Raw genomic sequence first — 12,048 nt, 5'->3', positions numbered from 1 at the left:
ATCCTATATATGAATTTAAAAGTAATATAGGTAATTTTAAAGGAAATTTAGTTTGTCATAAGATGCTGAAATAAAAAATTTAATTAAAAAACTTTTTTATGCTGAAAATGCAAAAAATGTAAAAAAGTGCTTTTTCCAAACTCGTCGAACTATTTTCATAATATGAGATACCCCAGGAAATAGCTAATAAAATGCAAAATAAAGTACTATTTTTGATGGAAAACTTCATTCTATGTCTCCGAAGTCTAAATTTACTGCTATTTAGATATATTTAGTTTCTGCAGTAGTCACAAACATTTTTGTAACCAATTTCACCCGCGCAGCCATAGTGTTATAAAAACCACAGATATCTCATATTATGAGAACAACACCGTGCAACTATGCACTTACTATGTCTGACCTGTACAATGAAAAACTTCAACACTATCGATATTTTCCTACTTAGTTATTTAATCCCCATCACTCCAGATAAACTTCGCTGCTAAATACATATTTAATAAATAAGAAATAGGGTTTAAAGAATTCCTTTCCAAGAACTCGACTACCATCGATTTCACAAAAAGTTCGCCTATAATCTTTAGAAGCACAATGAAAAATGGACTATACGAGGAAACTACTCTTTCTTCAAGGGCTACAAGTTAGTGATAGAACCAACAGAGTGGGTCTCTTAGTTTAGCTGATACCTCGCTTTCTGATATTACGACACGGAGAAAAATAGATGTTAGCACAGACTATCTAGATATTAATAGGTAATATATTAGCAATTTAACTATGGGACAGAAATCTAGATACTGAAGTAGAGCATCCGTAGATATTAAGAAAAAGATTTTAACTGACAATATCCAAGATATTAAAGGGCAGAATCAAAGAGGTTCAAGAAATATTTTTTAATTGTGCAAAAATTACCAGAAGAGCATGCCATTTTCTATAAAATGCAAAAGAATGTTAATATCGTAGTCCTTTGTTTTGAAAATCCGAATCCTCAAGCATTCGCCTTTTTGCATAATAATGCGATTTACGTGTTAATCAGATAACACACTGTTCAAGGCTAATATGAAAGATGCCTGTAGCTGAGTCCTCATTTTTTTGAGAAAATTATAACATATCCAAAAACATTTAATCCATTTTCCACCAAAACTTATAGTGCAATAGATATCCGAGAAACCACATTACACACGATGAAAGCTCAAGATACAGACGAAATCTTTCGTCGCCACGCCACACGTCAGCGACCTTGCTCCGGTAAAATTTAGCTTTTTAAATATCTTAGATATTAACTGTTAATATCACATATTTTATACTTTCAATATAAACAGATATTGCCCTTTAATATTTTGTATGTTGAATAGAAGATATTAGATAGTATGCCGTAATATCTATATATTATGGTTAAATATCCAAGTTTTTAATATCTGCTTTTCAATATCTATTTTTCTCCGTGGAGAATATCTCATATTCGAGTACTCTCCTCTATAATAATTCGGTATTTTTAATTAAAAGGCTTACAATACAATTGAAATTTCGCACGCAATGGTAGGGATTCGAACACATAAACCTAAGCACGCACGTCAGTTTTCTTAAACACTACACTATTACACAAGTTGCGATCTGTAAAATAATTTCGAAATGCATTTATAACTGAGCGGTGACGACCTCGGGAACCTCATATCCATATAAGTCAGCTGAAACAGTTACGAAACACAAAAGCGTCCTGGTCCATTAAACTCTCAAGTGTACACGATCTGTAAAGAAGTGGCGCCGTCCAAAATTTGTTATTTGTTATATTTGTTTGTTAATAAAAATTTTGTAATTTTGATAACTCACATTTAAAATTCATTTAATATTAAAGGGTTTGAACTGAAAAATCATGAAAAAATTTAAGAATTTTTATTTATACTTCTTCAAAATTAAATGAATTCTAATTTTAAAATATCGGAATACTTAAGCTTTAATACATTTTAATAAACAATTAGATAACGGTTTCAATGCAAAATTTTTGCCTTTAGCCATGAGAAATTTTCTTTTCAATTGCAAAAAAAAATTCACATTTACTTCGGAACAACATTGTTTGAACAAAAGAAATTACGTGAAGATGTACGAATTTTTGAGCAGAATGTACTTGTAATATCTTAATGACGCCATCATTTAATAATTTGTAAAAAAGTTAACGAGATTTATAAAGCTAAACTTTTCTATCTTTCTTTAAAAAAGTTATTGGCAAATAATAATTAATTGTGTAAACAATTGTTAAATTCTTGAAACGAAGATCAGGCTCTCAATCAATAACTAATTGTCCGATTGAACGTCAAAAAGTTCCTTTTAACGAGTTAACAGGAACACAAATTATTTAAATGAATGTAAATTGCTCAGAGAATGAAAAATTATTTTAAAAAACGCTAGAAAACATTGCAATGATTGACTAAAAAATGTAAGATTCTTATTTTTCCGAGAGCAAAAATTTTCTTCTGTTGAAATGTTCTTAGATTTTTCGGATTTTGCGGACTAACGAACGTTGCATGTCCCATATCCTCTGTTTAAAGGCAATTTTTTGGGCCACCTTAATATTTAAGGGAATAGAATACTCTAATGGAATGATTGCTGTAATGTGTTGCATAATAATATAATTTTTTTAAAAGTATTTAATAATGTAAGTTTATTTTGTTTTTTGATATTTTCTGGTTTTATTTGTTAGAAAGACGGAACTATTGGTGGAAAAATTAGACTCGATTTAAAAATAGTTACATTTTTTACGTTTTTATTCTAAAAGATTGTTCTATTCCTAGGCGCGTAATATTTATTGGTTTTAATTTGTGAATTTTAAAATGAAAAATGTACTAGTTCAAAAGTTCCAAAATGAATTTGAAACCAGACAATTGTGATTGTTCCACTTTAACATCAAACAATTAAAAAAGCTACACATTTTTTAATTTTTATTTCTTTGTTCACAAAAATATTTCAAATAGTAATTTTTTATTAGTATGCTATTTCTTGAATGGTCGTAATTACAAATAAAAGCATTATTGTAATGCTAACATAATCAGAGGCATATTACGCTATCTATTCAACCTCATTGAATGAAGGAAGTCGGTTCTAAATTTCTGAACATATTAATATCAAATTTCTCCTTAATAGAGGCACTAATCAATAACAACTTGCCTTCATAAGGCATATTGCCCCCCTAGTTTAATAACCATTCAGAATTCCAATGTAGTAAAGTCTAGTAACTGCATAACAAATACACAAACTGCGATCCATAAATGGTCATTCCAGATAAAATTTTATCATTTTTTGAGCAAATTGAGAATAAATCTCTTATTATACACAAGCATCCTTATTTTCCGCATTCTTTGGTTATGTAAAAGTTAAAAAAATGGTATGCTTCAGTTATAATGATTATGCAAACGCTTGCAATTGAAAAACTTTCTAGTTTCTTCTCTTCATCACAAGAAGCTTAGTGAACTATTTCGTCCAATCTACAGTTGGAATCCCACATCTCTAAACTTTTTTTCCAGACGCAGAAAGTTATATAATTATTAATATCTTCAAATATATATATTTGAAAAATTTATAAACTAGATGATAGAAGATACTCTACAGAAAATCTTGGTTTAGTACAAAATACACTTATAAGAAATAACAAGAATACCTCTTTAAAATTTGAAAAATAACACAAACACACAGCAACAAAATCTTATTTCATAGCACTGAAGATAGAACAAAACAAGGAAACAAATTCAATTGTTTATACAGACATACCCTAGTGTGGGAAATGGTGCGTCAATTGAGTCCTAGTAGAGATCAAGATTCATAATTCCAGTTGTAAATTTGTCTGGTTTGTTATAACAATTTTTATTGGAAATTCGTATTTCTTATTAAAAATGAAACTGTTTTGAAGAAAATTGTTTTATTTTTCTTGAAAAATAAAATTCTTTTTGATGACAAGTAAAACTAGTTGAGAATAATTTCTGTTCTATTGAGGATTCCATAAAGATAAAAAAAGATCCAAAAAGAATACATCTTTTTGAATAAATTAAAATTTTTTTATTGAAAATAAAAATATTTTTGGATTAAAATATCAACTAATATATTTTTCTTCGACAATTTATTTTTAAAAGTTTAACTACATATATGTTTTAAAATTAACTTTTTTGTGAATCTTTTGATCTTACATATCCTTAGTTTACAAAGACCATGGTGAAGTTTCTTAAGAATCTTAGGAGAATTATATTTATATAACCTTAAAAACACATAAACAAATAAACATAAAAAAACAAATCGTTGTTCTGAATTTTCTTTTTGCATTAAAAGTTAATATTCCCTCGAATTAAAAAAAAAAAACTACACACATGCTGGCAAAGTTGAAAAAGTAGTTGTTTTTGTTTAAATAATTAAATATTTTTTCTACATTTTTAATATAACACTATTGTAAGTTAAAACAAAAAGTTTTTCGTCATAACAGAACACACTTATTGACCTTTTGATGATTTGTCTAATTTTTTAAATATAAGATTGTCGGCAGGACAGAAAAATAGGCTTGAAAAATATTGAAATTATCAATTTTTCGTATTTTCTAAGAGAAAATTCTTCCTCTAAGATAAAGCTAATTTATTTGATTCCTGTGAGGAAACAAAGTGGCTATTAAATTAACATAAATAAATAAAGTCATTGTACTTTGAAGCGGTATTTTATACGTTTCAGGAGTACGTGAATAATCACATCCATTCTTTAGGTCAGGACTAAATATTAATCTTTTTGCTAAATAGATAAAGCCGCTAGAAATTAGTCACAAAAGTAGAATAACACATAAACTGTATGTGAAATTTCTCTTTCACTTGCTACACTAAGAATAAAGAAATATTACAATCCCTCTATAAAAGCAGAAGGATGACAACAAGGGTTGAATTGTTTTTTAATTATTCCTGAGGCAATGGCTTATTTCAGTGTATTATAATATATCATTTTTCCAACAATTTTCAACATTTATATTTAAAATTGTTCGAAAGCTACTGAGCTTCTTATACATAAAAATCAACATACAGATATAATACATAAGACTTGGATATTAAATATGAAAATCATCGTCCTAAATATGACTCATGTAGAGTTTAAGTGCACTTTAGCCGCAGAGTGAAAGAAATCGATTTCAAATAGGGATATTTTCATGGTCACTGATATCGGAATTGGATGGTTTTAACACTTTATAAACTTACTAAGAAATAATTTAATGGCACGCTGTTGTTTACTGGAATTAAAAAGTCTGCGAACCTACTCTAAGAGTTATAAACTAATTATTACGAATAAATGTGCTCGCAGGCAAATAAAAAGAGTATAAAATTGTCAGAAGACATTGCGTTCATTTCACAAAGGCTATTTGCTCTTTGAAGCTAATAGATGGGTGCGGTTACTACGAATGGTATTATTTGTCAAGTGTAGAATCTTTTTTCTTAGTCATGTTCTTTTCTTTTGATATTTCATTTCGTGACACTGATAGGTTGTCGATCAACAAAAGAATGGAACATTGCTGATAAAATATATTCTAAATTTGAAAAAGATTACTATTCAGAACTGTTTAACTTACCATTACGTTTACGTACCAACCTTCCTGGCGGCTGACATTTCCACCTGTCATAGCATGATAAACTTAAAAATTCAGATCTTTGTAGCTTACCTTTATGAAAATATTTTACCCAAAAAAGTTTTCTGAGCTCCTACGTCAAGCACTGAGCTAACCACACAGGCATTTCCACACATACTAGCAGAGTCGCATCCGCGACGTCATGCTGCAAAACTCACTATTCCGAGAAATATTTTACTCGTTTTTTGATTCGACTATATTTATTTTTAATTGGAATACAAAAAGCGCTCAGAGACCAATACCGTGTCAACTGCGCGAATTGGGGTCGTCCATGTGAGCCCCCACGTACTGCGCCTTTCCGCTACGCTCCTAATGTTTTCCATGCAAGAGTCGCAACCGGCTGCAGTTCCAGTAATTACTACTTTGCAGTTACTATACGCACAGTCGGGTGTATTTATTTGTATCATTATTGATCGTATTTATTGATTTAAGATCGATCCGTGCTTTTCAGTACAGTTGAAGACGTTGCTTAAAAGAGGCGCATCGATACAAGGCCGAGGCAGCTAATGGGCGCTGCTGAACAAAAATATCTTGACTGACTCGCCCTGGAGGTGGTGGCCCGACCAACCTTAAAATATAATAATGCTTACGTTTCAAGGCCGCAGAGATAAGAGAAACTTTACTGTATTCTCTTAAAATTAGTTTTTCAAAATAAAAAAATCATGTTAAATTTTCCTAGAAGTTTGAAGAAAATTTTCTTATTTTTATAAAACCTCCCACAACTCATGGAAAAGTTTCTAAATTTGTTGTTCTAATATCGAAAAATCCAAATTTTGTTTCAAATTATTTGATATTATTTTTAAATTTACATTTTTTAATTTCTAAGTACAGACAAACCCTTTAAGAGCCCTCCCTTCTATAGCCCTTCCGAGAATTGATGCCGCGCCGCAGGTGGGTGCAACAGGAGCTGCGCGGGGTGAACCGGATATGCAGTTGTCAATCAGGCGAGCACTCTGGCGCTAACAAACAGAAGCGGAGCGGGCTGCCATGAGTTAGTTCCCACCCACCGCCAGCCCCAAGATCGGCGCTATGGAAGAGTTTCACTGTATCTCTTCAGTTTGCCAGAATAAAAGTAAAAATAAATAACTGCTCCATTTTTATTTACATGCACAAATTCAGCAATTTCACTAAAAATCTAAAAAATTTTAAAAATAGAATAATTAAAATTATAATGTTAAAAGTTTAAATTAAGCTTCCTTAAAACTCAAATAATTCAAGGCCTTCTTATCCATACAATTCAGGTTAACCCTTAAAGGTATCCCTGGTGTTTTTTATACCCAGAGTTTTCTGAATCATGATTTTCATAGCTAAAAAAATTTTTAATCAGACTTATAGCGCCATCTGTGACAAAGCATGATTTCCAATTCCCTTGAGGTACATTTACATCAAGTCTACTGCGTCAGGTATGATTCTGTGGCTTTTGTAGTGGACTGGTGCCGCCAGAGACCCCACGGATACCGTTGTGTTCGAAAAGTGTTACTGACTTTAAAAATTATTTGTACTTATTTATTCTTATATAAAACAAGTACATAGTGTTTTCAAGTATTTAAATTTATTTGATTAGTTTTTGAAATAATTTTTCAATTATTAGAACGTCTTATAACCTACGATCGAGTATACGGCAGCGTCTACTCGAGTAAGACATCGTATTGTAAAATCATTGCAAATTCAGAATTCCAAGCAGAACCCAAAAATATCAGCAATCACAGTTCTTGAAACTATTTGTATGTATTTGATGGTACCACACTTACAAGATCGATTTACCCATTCTTGGCTACCGATAAACATCTAAGTTGGTATTGGGTGCATTTTGCAATCAAATTTACGAACTGTGAGAGCATACGAAAGGGTTCAATTTGACAGTAGACAGAGATGTTCTGTCTATCCAATAAAAAGGGATCGAAAGTCTGCTGAGGGCTGTGTGTCATGCATGCGACCTATTTGTAATGAAACACCGTAACTTATGCTGCAGCGACTGTTGTAATGGATAAATACCAGGGGTGTTAGTTGAAGTTTTCCGGGGTTTCCAATCAAGAAAGCACTTAAACCTCAAGGGAATCTCAAAAAAATTTTATTCCAAGTATTTATCATTGGATTCTACACATTTTGTCCATCTTTCAGGCAAATCATGGATACCATTGCAAAAAAAACTTTTTCTCTTTCGAGGCAAACTATTCAACAAGCCATTTTTCGACTTCTTCAAAATTGGCGAAGCGCTGCTCTGCAAGTGAGTGTCCCATCGATGCGAAAAGGTGATAGTCGGACGGAGCGAGGTCTGGAGAGTATGGCGGGTGCGATAATATTTCCCGATTCAATGCTTTTAATGTGCTCTTCACCACTTTAGCGTTATGAGTCGGTGCGTTGTCATGCTGTAGGATAACTTTGCCATGTCTTCCGGCCCATTCCGGCCGTTTTTTCATCAACGCATGATTTAAATTGATAATATGTTGTCGGTAGCGATCCGTATTCACCGTCTCACAAGGTTTAATAACTCAAAGTACACCACACCACACTGGTCCCACCAAACACAGAGCATTGTCTTACGAACAAGGCGATTTATCCTTGAAGTCGATGTGCCGACCTCACCAAGTGAAAGCCATGATTTTTTCCGCTTCGGGTTTTCGAAATAAATCCATTTTTGGTCCCCCGTGACAATTCAATGCAAAAAAGATTTCCTTTCGAACCTTTCAAGCAGCATTTCACAAATAGTTTTTCGATTTTCCATTTGTCCATCGTTCAGTTGGTGTGGTATCCATTTTCCATACATTTGAATTTTTCCCTTGACTTTTAAACGTTGGCAAATTGCTCCTCGGGTCACATTTAGTGTTTGTGCCAATTGTTTTTGCGATTGGGTTGGGTCTTTATCCAATAACGCCTGCAATTCCTCGTCTTCGAACTTTTCCGCTGCACAAGGATGTTCATTGTCTGTTAAATCGAAATCTCCACTTTTAAATTGACGAAAACATGTCTCACTTGTTCTAATCACTGGAGCATGTTCACCATAAATTTCTAGCAGCAATGGATGAGCTTCAACTGCTTTTTTCTTTTGATAAAATAAGAAAAGCAACGAAGGCTGCAAATGCGATTTACTTGGAACGAAACTCGACATATTAACTGAGGTAAACAACTATGATTCTATTATTTTGGCAGAATGGAATTGTGTTGTTATTGAAGGTTATTGTCCATAGAAAAATATGACATAGATGCCAAATCATAGAAATGTATACATATATCTAGCGACATCTATAAGTAAAACCGGCAAACCTCAACTAACACCACTGGTAAATGTTTTTCTGTATGTTTTATTATAAAAAATGAGTTTTGTGAAAGTACAACCAAAAAAATTGCCATAAAAAATATTTAAAATACTTATTGCAATTAAGAAATTTCTGCTGGGGTCTTCAGCGACCCCCCTCATACTTTATTTTATCACAGAGAGAAGATACCTTTAAGGGTTAAAGTTGTTTAGTTTCGAATATTTGATTTATAATTGACTGTTTTTATAAAAATTCAAATATTGCCAAATAACTGTTCTTTTTTTAAATAAAAATGTTTTTAATTGAATGTATTAAAAATTGAATATTTTAGAATAAACTATTTTCTAATTTGAGAACTAAGATTTTTACGTAACAAAATATGAAACTAGAAATTAATATCAATATATTTATTAAAATTTTATAAGTTATAAATTGACGACTTCTAGGTAATATTTGTGAGCTAATATTGGAGCAAGAGTCATTATATCCAGCAATTTGTCCTCGTTGAAATTCGCGTTTTTTACTAAAATATATTTCTTGTCGAATTATATACGGGGCAACAAATCAAAGAAAATTAATTAAAAAGATGATTTAGAGTTACTGTGACTCACGAAAATTTTTCTCGAAGCTATACATACTACACTAACCAACTATGACTTTCTTCGGCTGTAGTTCTGTCCTCATACTTCCCCTCCTTTCAACGAAGACAGGTGGGAAGGACGCTATAATTTGACTCGTAATAATTTAAATCATATCCGTTGATCCTATGCTTTAAACAATTAACACTACAAGCAATACAGCAGCATCGTAATAGATTGCAACTTTGAATGAGGAAGGACATGCATCCCGTAAAGGTAAAGGTAAAGTTTTATACTCATGATAGAGACAGGGTGTCTGGAATGCTAGAGGGGTGAATGATTTTAAAGAAAGAGAGTTACGAAATACCATTCACGTAAAGGGGCTAGACATTTTATATGTACTTGAAACAAAGAAATAGGAATGCGAAATTAGAAAGATATAAAATGGAAGTTAAAGAGCGGTCTTGAAATATGGTCAGGAGTAGATAGTGAATCACATGGTAATCTAGGGGTTGGTCTGTTTATGAATGAAAAAGCAAAGCAGGATGCCAATGTTTCTCAGATTGTTGTGAGCTAAAATAAAAGTGAAAATCGAAAGAACATATATGAAAACATGTTACGCCCCAGTTGACGGCGAAAGGAGCGATGTAAAAGACGCAGAGTGAGACAAAATCGCAAGAAGCTTGCCAAAAGTATAAAATATTCATGACACAGACCAAATTCTGTTACTTGCGGGTTACTTTTACATTTCAGGGGTCATCGATTACGAATCCTACGTCAAAAACTTAAAAAAGAAAATGGTGGATCTAATGTGGAATAATAGTGAATGACCAGTTATCGGCTTGACAATTTACCATAGCAAACCATGTGAAATCTATACAAAAATTTAACAACAACAAAAAAGAGTCTTAAGAGTTCAGCTCTTATATTCAATAATAATATATTTAGTATGTTTTGACTCACAACATATGGAGAAATTAGTTGCAGATACTTGCAGACACGGAGTCAATTGAATTAAATGATATACAAAGTGTTCCTTTCATATTGAGGCATCAAAATAACTCAAGAAATACGCATATCACGAAATTAATGTCAAACCGACAACTTGTCATTCACTGCTATGCCATATTGGATCCGTCATTTTGTGTTTTAAGCTTTTGACATTCGATTCGTAATCAGCGACCCTGAAAACTCCCTCAGACCAATTTTAAGTAAAATCCAAAATTTATTTAGCATACTCGTCCGCGATTTTGTTCTCGTATTTGTTGACATCAGGTTGCTAATCATTAGGACGCCTTCTTGGACACTTTACACGATAGTGTAGGCATTTGCGATCATGGAGAAAGAATAATTTTATTAGATGATATGAATAAATAGGTTAAATTTTGACGCAAGGATATGAAAAGGGAGCTTTATAATTATTTAAATCCAAAAAGAAACGGCATCGATGAGAGATTGGTTATCGTATGCTTAAAAAAGAGTTGTTTATTAAAAATACTTGATTTAGGCATACAATGATCCACTTGTACGCCTCTATCAGAGGCCTCGGCCACATTATGATCGACTTTGTAGTCGCTAATGAAAGGCTGAGAGAGCTAGTAAGAGATAAGGGTCCCATATAGCACACTTCCCGAAAAAGCCTAGTATTTTCTCAGGACTTGCTTCAGACCAAGGTTTTAATAAGTTTGTACCTATACTTGAACCAAGTTTAAAACAGGTTCATATCCGCCGCGACTTTTTTATTCCTAATAAAAGTAAGTTAATGCGAAAAATTTTTTTACAGATAATTCAATGTTTTTAATGAAAATACACTGCAGTCCCGCTATGAAAGTCGTTTCGGATGCACCCTTTATCTCCATCGTACAATCTCAGGACTTGCCAAACCATAAACATCAAGGGCCGTCGGAATCATTTATGTTGGAGTTTTGTATTAAAAAATATATATTATTTTAATTTCTACCATTTTAGTTTTATAATGGCAGAATGAACGTGAAAATATTTGTGCTAGAAAATCAAACTTTATAAAAGTACTCATTTTTAAGAATGTACATTAAGGTGGCTCAAAAACACTTTTTTAGAGGGCAACGATCCCGCAATTTCATTGGAAACCTGAAATAAATAATTCCATAATTTTTTCATTTTATTTTTTCCGATTTTAACAGGTGCCGGTTTTGACTTGAAGCTTCCTATGCGAAATGCATGGGGAAAAATCACTTTTTTGAGTTTTTGAAATAATTTTAGAGGGTTTGAAGAAATTAGATGGGAAAGTATCGGGCCCTGTTGAGAATTATCCAACAAAGAATTTTTCATGTTTCAGACATATGCGTTTGACACCTTTAACACACCCCTACGAGTACCTGAAAACTACTCTTAAAACAAAAAATGTCAATCATTCATAAAATCGACCTTTTGAGCACTGTATTCTTTTATTTTGTCATTAAAATTGTGAATATTGTTCTAATGGAATATTTATTATCATTATTCAATTAATTATTGATTATTTAAGAAAATGGAATTTGTTTAAATAATTTTTATTCGAAAATTTGTTCTTACCCCCTCTTAAAATTATTACTATTAG

This window comes from Belonocnema kinseyi, chromosome 5 (assembly GCF_010883055.1).
Source record: "Belonocnema kinseyi isolate 2016_QV_RU_SX_M_011 chromosome 5, B_treatae_v1, whole genome shotgun sequence".
Classification (NCBI taxonomy): Eukaryota; Metazoa; Arthropoda; class Insecta; order Hymenoptera; family Cynipidae; genus Belonocnema; species Belonocnema kinseyi.
This window is presented reverse-complemented; position numbering follows the sequence as displayed.